The following is a 7,719-nucleotide window of genomic DNA, read 5'->3' on the forward strand; positions in this document are numbered from 1 at the left end:
ATTTGAAATTTCTTTCTTCCTACATAGGGTGGGAGACTACCAATTATAATCAATTTGTTTCTGTAGGGTCTTAATTTTCCTAAATATAACAAATATTGAGAAAGGTACAACTTTATTCTTCATAAAAAGATAATTTCTTAACAGAAAATGGATGTTATATACATTACATTCCCTTATCATTAAAATTAACCAATTAAATAAAATTTACTGATATCAACAATCAATTACTAAAAGATGATGCTGTGAAAGTGGTGCACTCAATATGCCAGCAAATCTGGAAAACTCAGCAGCGGCCACAGGACTGGAAAAGGTCCGTTTTCATTCCAATCCAAAGAAAGGCAATCCCAAAGAATGCTCAAACTACCCCACAATTGCACTCATGTCACACGCTGGTAAAGAAATGCTCAAAATTCTCCAAGCCAGGCTTCAACAGTACATGAACCATGAACTTTCAGATGTTCAAGCTGGCTTTAGAAAAGGCAGAGGAACCAGAGATCAAATTGCCAACATCCGCTGGATCGTCAAAAAAGCAAGAGAGTTCCAGAAAAACATATACTTTTGCTTTACTGACTATGCCAAAGCCTTTGACTGTGTGGATCACAATAAACTGTGGAAAATTCTGAAAGAGATGGGAATACCAGACCACCTGACCTGCATCCTGAGAAATCTGTATGCAGGTCAGGAAGCAACAGTTAGAAGTGGACATGGAACAACAGACTGGTTCCAAATAGGAAAGGAGTATTTCAAGGCTGTATATTGTCACCCTGCTTATTTAACTTATATGCAGAGAACATCATGAGAAATGCCAGGCTGGATGAAGCACAAGCCAGAATCAAGATGGCTGCGAGAAATATCAGTAACCTCAGATATGCAGATGACACCACCCTTATGGCAGAAAGTGAAGAAAAACTAAAGAGCCTCTTGATGAAAGTGAAAGAGGAGAGTGAAAAATTTGGCTTAAAATTCAACATTCAGAAAACTAAGATCATGGCATCCGGTCCCATCACTTCACGGCAAATAGATGGGGAAACAGCGGAAACAGTGTCAGACTTTATTTATTTGGGCTCCAAAATCACTGCAGATGGTGATTGCAGCCATGAAATTAAAAGATGCTTTCTCCTTGGAAGGAAAGTGATGATCAACCTAGATAGCATATTAAAAAGCAGAGATATTACTTTGCCAAGAAAGGTCCGTCTAGTCAAAGCTATGGTTTTTCCAGTGGTCATGTATGGATGTGAGAGTTGGACTATAAAGAAAGCTGAGTGCTGAAGAATTGATGCTTTTGAACTGTGGTGTTGGAGAAGACTCTTGAGAGTCTCTTGACCTGTAAGGAGATCCAATCAGTCAATCCTAAAGGAAATCAGTCCTGAATATTCATTGGCAGGACTGATGCTGAAGCTGAAACTCCAATACTTCAGCCACCTGATGTGATGAACTGACTCATTGGAGAAGACCCTGGTGGTGGAAAAGATTGAAGGTGAGAGGAGAAGTGGACGACAGGGGATGAGATGGTTGGATGGCATCACTGACTCAATGGACATGAGTTTGAGTAGGCTCCAAGTGTTGGTGATGGACAGCGAAGCCTGGCATGCTGCAGTCCATGGTGTCGCAAAGAGATGGACACAACTGAGCGACTGGACTGAATTGAACTGAACTGATTGATATCAGCTTTCACATACATTATAATGTTCTTGTTTTTAAACTTCATACTAAACTTTCCTTTTATGATTATAACTAAAGAGTTATACTTTTAATCACAGGCTCGACTTGTTTCAAATAATTACAGTAGTATTTCCTCTGTTATGTATATATTGTCAAAACTTAGATCATGAGAATCCTTCTTAAACTGAGCTCATTTGTCCTTGTGCTAGCCAAGCCATCTCTGAAATCCTCCTCACTTTTGGGCAGCCATACTATGTTCCAGGCCACAGGATCAGCTATTTTTCAAGGTCTAGTTCATTTTTACAACGGAAAAGAAAAGGCATTTTTCTGGGCATTGGGGACTGTGTACCAGGTTTTCCACATGAGTAAGTCTGGTAGATAGTATGCAATTAATGCTGGGTCAAATTCTAGTTAAAACCAGAAAAGAAACTACTTTTAAAAGGACCACGAGTCCACAATATTTCTAGTTTGTTATTAATTCTTTATTTTGAGAAGTTTATTTTATCAATGACATACTTAGATTATTAATCCTTTCCCAAAGTTTAAAATATGCTCCCTCCTTTTAAAAATAATTTTTAGATCTCATTGACTTCCATTTTAGAGTCACTTCATTATCTTTCACTATTGGTAACAGTATGAGAAAGAAATGTCCTCTAACGTGTCTATTCTTTTCTGTTATCATATTGAAAGGTAGTGAAATAAAATATGTAGAAAGAAACATTCACTTCATTTTCACATTGTACAAATGAAGTTCCAGTTAATCCAGGATTGAAGTAATTATTTTTAAAGTAAAAGGTCAAAATGTGCACTGTTTTAATTAAGTTTGTATAAATTTGGGCTTCCCTGGTGGCTCAGTGGTAAAGAATCTGCCTGCCAATGGAGGAGACATGGGTCTTGCCTATGAAATCCCATGGACAGAGGAACTTGGTGGACTACAGTTCATGGGGTCATAAAGAATCAAACACAACTTAGCAACAACAAGACATATATATAAATTTATGCTTTAAGTAAAAGAAAAACTCATTCTATGAAGTTATTTTTAGCAAATATAATAACGAACACCATTTAGTGTGCTGTTATGAAGCACACCATTTGTTTTCTTGGAGATCTTAATAATCCTTGTGCAAATATGAAATGCAAATATTTAATTAGCTAATTTATTAACAATTAATCTGAAATATTTATTTACTATGTACTCTGTGTCAAACATTCTTCAAGTTCTAGGGATACGATAATAAGTAAAACACTTATAACTCCCTCCTCTCCAAATTACAAAACAGTTGATAAAACATCCAGTTAAATAAATGATTATAATGTAGCTTGATGAATGGTAACATTCATCCTGAAGGTAGGAGAAACCAGAATTCTATGGGAACCAATGGCAATGGAACAAAACCTGTCTGAGTGATGGTCTTCTTGAGAATGCCACATTTAGGTTAAGAACTGGAGAATGAATAGGACTCAGCCAGATGGAAGGTGGAGGTTGCATAGTGGAAGTGATAGCCTTTTGGGGTGATAGTTATTGATTTCTAGGAGTCAGACATTATCCAAAGGCAAAAGTTAGTCATTGAAGGGACTTAGTGAATAATCAGATTTCTATTTTTCAAAATACTATTTAAATTGGAAATTGGAACTGTAGAAGGACAGGACTGGGGCAACAGAGCAATTAGGAGGCTGTTTCAGAACTGCAGTAAAGGATGATAATGGCTTAGAACAGTGCTGGGCAAGTGATGATAGAAAGATGGAAAATAATCCATATCCAGACTATCAAAGCCTATTGAATTTGGCATTAAAATTTTTCCAGAATTGATCACTGCTCACCATCTGCCTTGCCACCATCCTGGTACAAGCCAACAACATATCTCATTTCAATTACTTCAATAACCTCTTAGCTAGAGTTGCCAGATTTAGCCAATCAAAATTTTATCTGGCAACTCTGCTCCTAACTATTTCCCACCTTCTGCCTCTTCTCACATGTCAGTCTCTTCTCACCATGACAGTTAAGAATACTGTTAGGCAAACACAATTCGATCTTGAAAAGTTCTAAACAGCCCACTGGTCACGATGTATTATGCTTATTCAGTTCAGTTCAGTTCAGTCCCTCAGTTGTTTCTGACTCTTTGTGACCCCATGGACTGCAGCACGCCAGGCCTCACTGTCCGACATCAACTCCTGGACTTTCATGACTTAAACTCATGTCCTTTGAGTAAGTGATGCCATCCAACAATCTCATCCTCTGTCATCCCCTTCTCCTCCTCCCTTCAATATTTCTCAGCATCAGGGGCTTTTCAAATGAGTCCATCAACAGAAAATTGGATTAAAGATTTACTGAGCATGGCCCTGCCCATCAGAACAAGACCCGATTTCCCCTTCAGTCAGTCTCTCCCATCAGGAAGCTTCCATAAGCCTCTTACCCTTCTCCATCAGAGGGAAGACAGGATGAAAACTATAATCACAGAAAACTAAACAATCTGATCACCTGGACCACAGCCTTTTCTAACTCAATGAAACTATGAGCCATGCCATGTAGGCCCACCCAAGATGGATGGGTCATGGTGGAGAGTTCTGACAAACGTGGTCCACTGGAGAAGGGAATGGCAAACCACTTCAGTATTCTTGCCTTGAGAACCCCATGAGCAGTATGAAAAGACAAAAAGATAGGACACTGAAAGATGAACTCTCCAGGTTGGGAGGTGCCCAATATGCTATTGGAGATCAGTGGAGAAATAATTCTAGAAAGAATGAAGAGATGGAACCAAAGCAAAAACAACACCCAATTGTGAATGTGACTGGTGATGGAAGTAAAGTCTGATGCTGTAAAGAGCAGTATTGCATCGGAACCTGAATGTTAGGTCCATGAATCAAGGCAAATTGGAAGCGGTCTAACAGGAGACAGCAAGAGTGAATATCGACATTCTATGAGTCAGTGAACTAAAATGGACTGGAATGGGTGAATTTAACTCAGATGACCGTTATATCTACTACTGTGGGCAAGAACCCCTTAGAAGAGATGGAGTAGCTATCATAGTCAACAAAAGAGTCCGAAATTATGCTTCTTACCTACTGCTGGGATAAATTTGTTAACATTTTATCTAGGATCTTTATGTTAATAAGTGCTTTGGTCTCTAATTTCTTTTTGTTAGCCTGATATGGTCAGATTTTGCTGTTGAGGTTATATTTGCATCATTAAGTGAATTGTGGAGTAATTTATTTTTTTCCCCTCTCTTCTCTGGAAATGTGTTTTTAAGATTATATTTATCTTCTCTTTGTAACTGACAGAATTTTCCTGAAAACCTTAGACCTGGTATTTGTTATTTTACATTTTAAAATAGTGATTCAGGGAATGCAAACTAGTACAGCCACTATGGAAAACAATGTGGGGACTCCTTAAAAAACTGGAAATAGAACTGCCGTATGACCCAGCAATCCCACTCCTGGACATACACACCAAGGAAACCAGATCTGAAAGAGACACGTGCTCCCCAATGTTCATCACAACACTGTTTATAATAGCCAGGACATGGAAGCAACCTAGATGCCCATCAGCAGACGAATGGATAAGGAAGCTCTGGTACATATACACCATGGAATATTACTCAGCCATTAAAAAGAATACATTTGAATCAGTTCTAATGAGATGGATGAAACTGGAGCCCATTATACAGAGTGAAGTAAGCCAGAAAGATAAAGACCAATACAGTATACTAATGCATATATATGGAATTTAGAAAGATGGTAACAATAACCCTATATGCAAGACAGAAAAAGAGACACAGATGTATAGAACAGACTTTTGAACTCTGTGGGAGAAGGCGAGGGTGGGATGATCTGAAAGAACAGCATCTAAACATGTATATTATCAACTGTGAAACAGATCACCAGTCCAGGTTGGATGCATGAGACAAGTGCTCAGGGCTTCTGCACTGGGATGACCCAGAGGGATGGAATGGGGAGGGAGGGTGGGGGGGGGTTCAGGATGGGGAACACATGTAAATCCATGGCTGATTCATGTCAATGCATGGCAAAAACCACTACAATATTGTAAAGTAATTAGCCTCCAAGTAATAAAAAATAAAGGGGAAAAAATAGTGATTCAATGTATTTGCTAAAAGACAATATTTTTGAGTCAATTATTAAAACTCAGTTTCTAGGAAATTGAATATTTTGTGTGAATAGTCAAGCTTCTTGTCATAAAGTTTTTCTTGTTCTCTCTAGGTAATCTGAGTATTATCTCTACTTATGTCTTTTCTCCTTTTTCTTCCCTCATATTATGTATATGTACTGCTGTTCTTCTTGATTAATTTTGCCAACATCTGTGTGTTATCTTTTCAAAATAATCAACTTTTGTCTTGCTGATTCTCTTTATTTTGTATTTGTCTTGAATTGCATAAATTTCCAGATCTTACATTTATTATCTCCTAACTTCTATATTTGGTTTATCCTATTGTTCATATACTATTGTTTATATTGATTTTGAAATTCTCATTTTTCCCCCATTTGTCAAAATTTCACATAACAGTTAAATCTAGATGTCCAATTGATTCAGTGTGAATATTTTATAAGTAGTGCTATGCAATTCCTATTGATTATTTTACCTTTTGTATGAATTTCCTTGAATAATGAGCTGGTTGCCTAAGTAGGATCAATAAGTAGGATATTAAGTGTAATTATCAATTTCAATGTTGGGTTGGCCAAAAAGTTCATTTGGGTTTTCTCGTACCATCATTTGGAAAAGCCTGAACACATTTTTTGGCCAACTCATTAGATTTGCTGTATTTCAGTATTCATTCTATTTGAAGCACAAATGGTCCTATGTTTGGCTAATGAGAGTCCCTTCAAGTTGCCTCCTGTGTCCTTTCATTGTCTATGAGGAAGTCTAGGTACAGGATTTCAGAAGTGACAAGATGATCAGGCTCACCTTGAATGTTTCTGATCACATATATTTTAAGAAACCCTGGCAATTTTTGTAAGTGGAAAATAATATTTGGAAACTATATCTGGGTGGTAGGTTTGCATTTTCTACTGGGTTGTCACAGCTTTTAGGGCATAAATTACATAAATTTATGCAATCAGTGGAGAGCTAAAAACACATGTATTTTGTTTATCTTACAAGGAGAAAAATGAATTCTACCTTTCCACACTATGCAGAGAGGAGTCCATACGGTATCGTCTTCAGTTTCTGTCAGAAAGGCGAGCGTTCACAATGTTTGAAGCCCTTGCCTGGCGGTAGTGCACAAGAAGGAGGAGACTGTACCTAAATTCCTTGCCACAGAAACCTATTCAGGTGGCACCAACCTTGACTTTCAAATGGAAAAAAGCAAAGTGGTGGCATCTACATCTTAAGTGTGAAGAGACCCTGGGAGAAGTTTCTGCCAGCAGCTCGCGCCATGGCGGCCACTGAAAATCCATCTGATATTGGCCTCATCTCCTTTAGGAACACTGGCCAGGGGGACGCATGAAATCTGTAGCTGATACTCAGGCCACCTCTACTGCTGGCCACTTCAGTTCTGGAAACTTCACTAACCAGATCCAGGCAGTGTTCCAGGAGCCTCCACTTCTCGTGGTTACAGATCCCAGGACTATCTGCCTCTCCCAGAGGCGTCTTAAGTTAACTTGTCTACTATTGGTCTGTGTAACACAGATTCTCCTCTAGGCTATGTAGACGTTGCCTCCCCCTTCAGCGACGAGGAAGCACCTTCATCTGGGGCTGACGCAGTGGCTGCTGGACCCGGAGGTTCTGCGCATGCACACCACATTTCCCCGCGTGAGCTCGCCGGAGGTTGCGCCTAAGCTCTACTTCCACACAGATCCTGAGTAGATTGAAAATTAAGAGTGGGCCGCTGCTGGAAAGGCTATGACTGAGGAGGAACTTCAGGGTGGATGGACCTATCGAGTTCCAGAGTTTACTGCTACTAAAGTAAAGGTTGCAGATTAGTCTGAGGGCAGGCAGCGCCCTCTGTGCCTATTCAGCGTTTCCGTGCTGAATATAACTGACTGGTCTCAAGCTGTTGCCTCCCAAGCTCTTAAACAGAAAACGGAACTATAAAGTTGACGGAA

At 39.1% G+C, this 7,719-nt stretch overlaps 1 pseudogene; it reads left to right on the forward strand.

The window, feature by feature from the left end:
* The first annotated feature begins 1,828 nt into the window (after positions 1-1,828).
* LOC122690514 lies at positions 1,829-7,480 on the forward strand (annotated as a pseudogene).
* Positions 7,481-7,719: the final 239 nt, after the last annotated feature.

The sequence above is a fragment of the Cervus elaphus genome, chromosome X, assembly GCF_910594005.1.
Source record: "Cervus elaphus chromosome X, mCerEla1.1, whole genome shotgun sequence".
Lineage (NCBI taxonomy): Eukaryota > Metazoa > Chordata > Mammalia > Artiodactyla > Cervidae > Cervus > Cervus elaphus.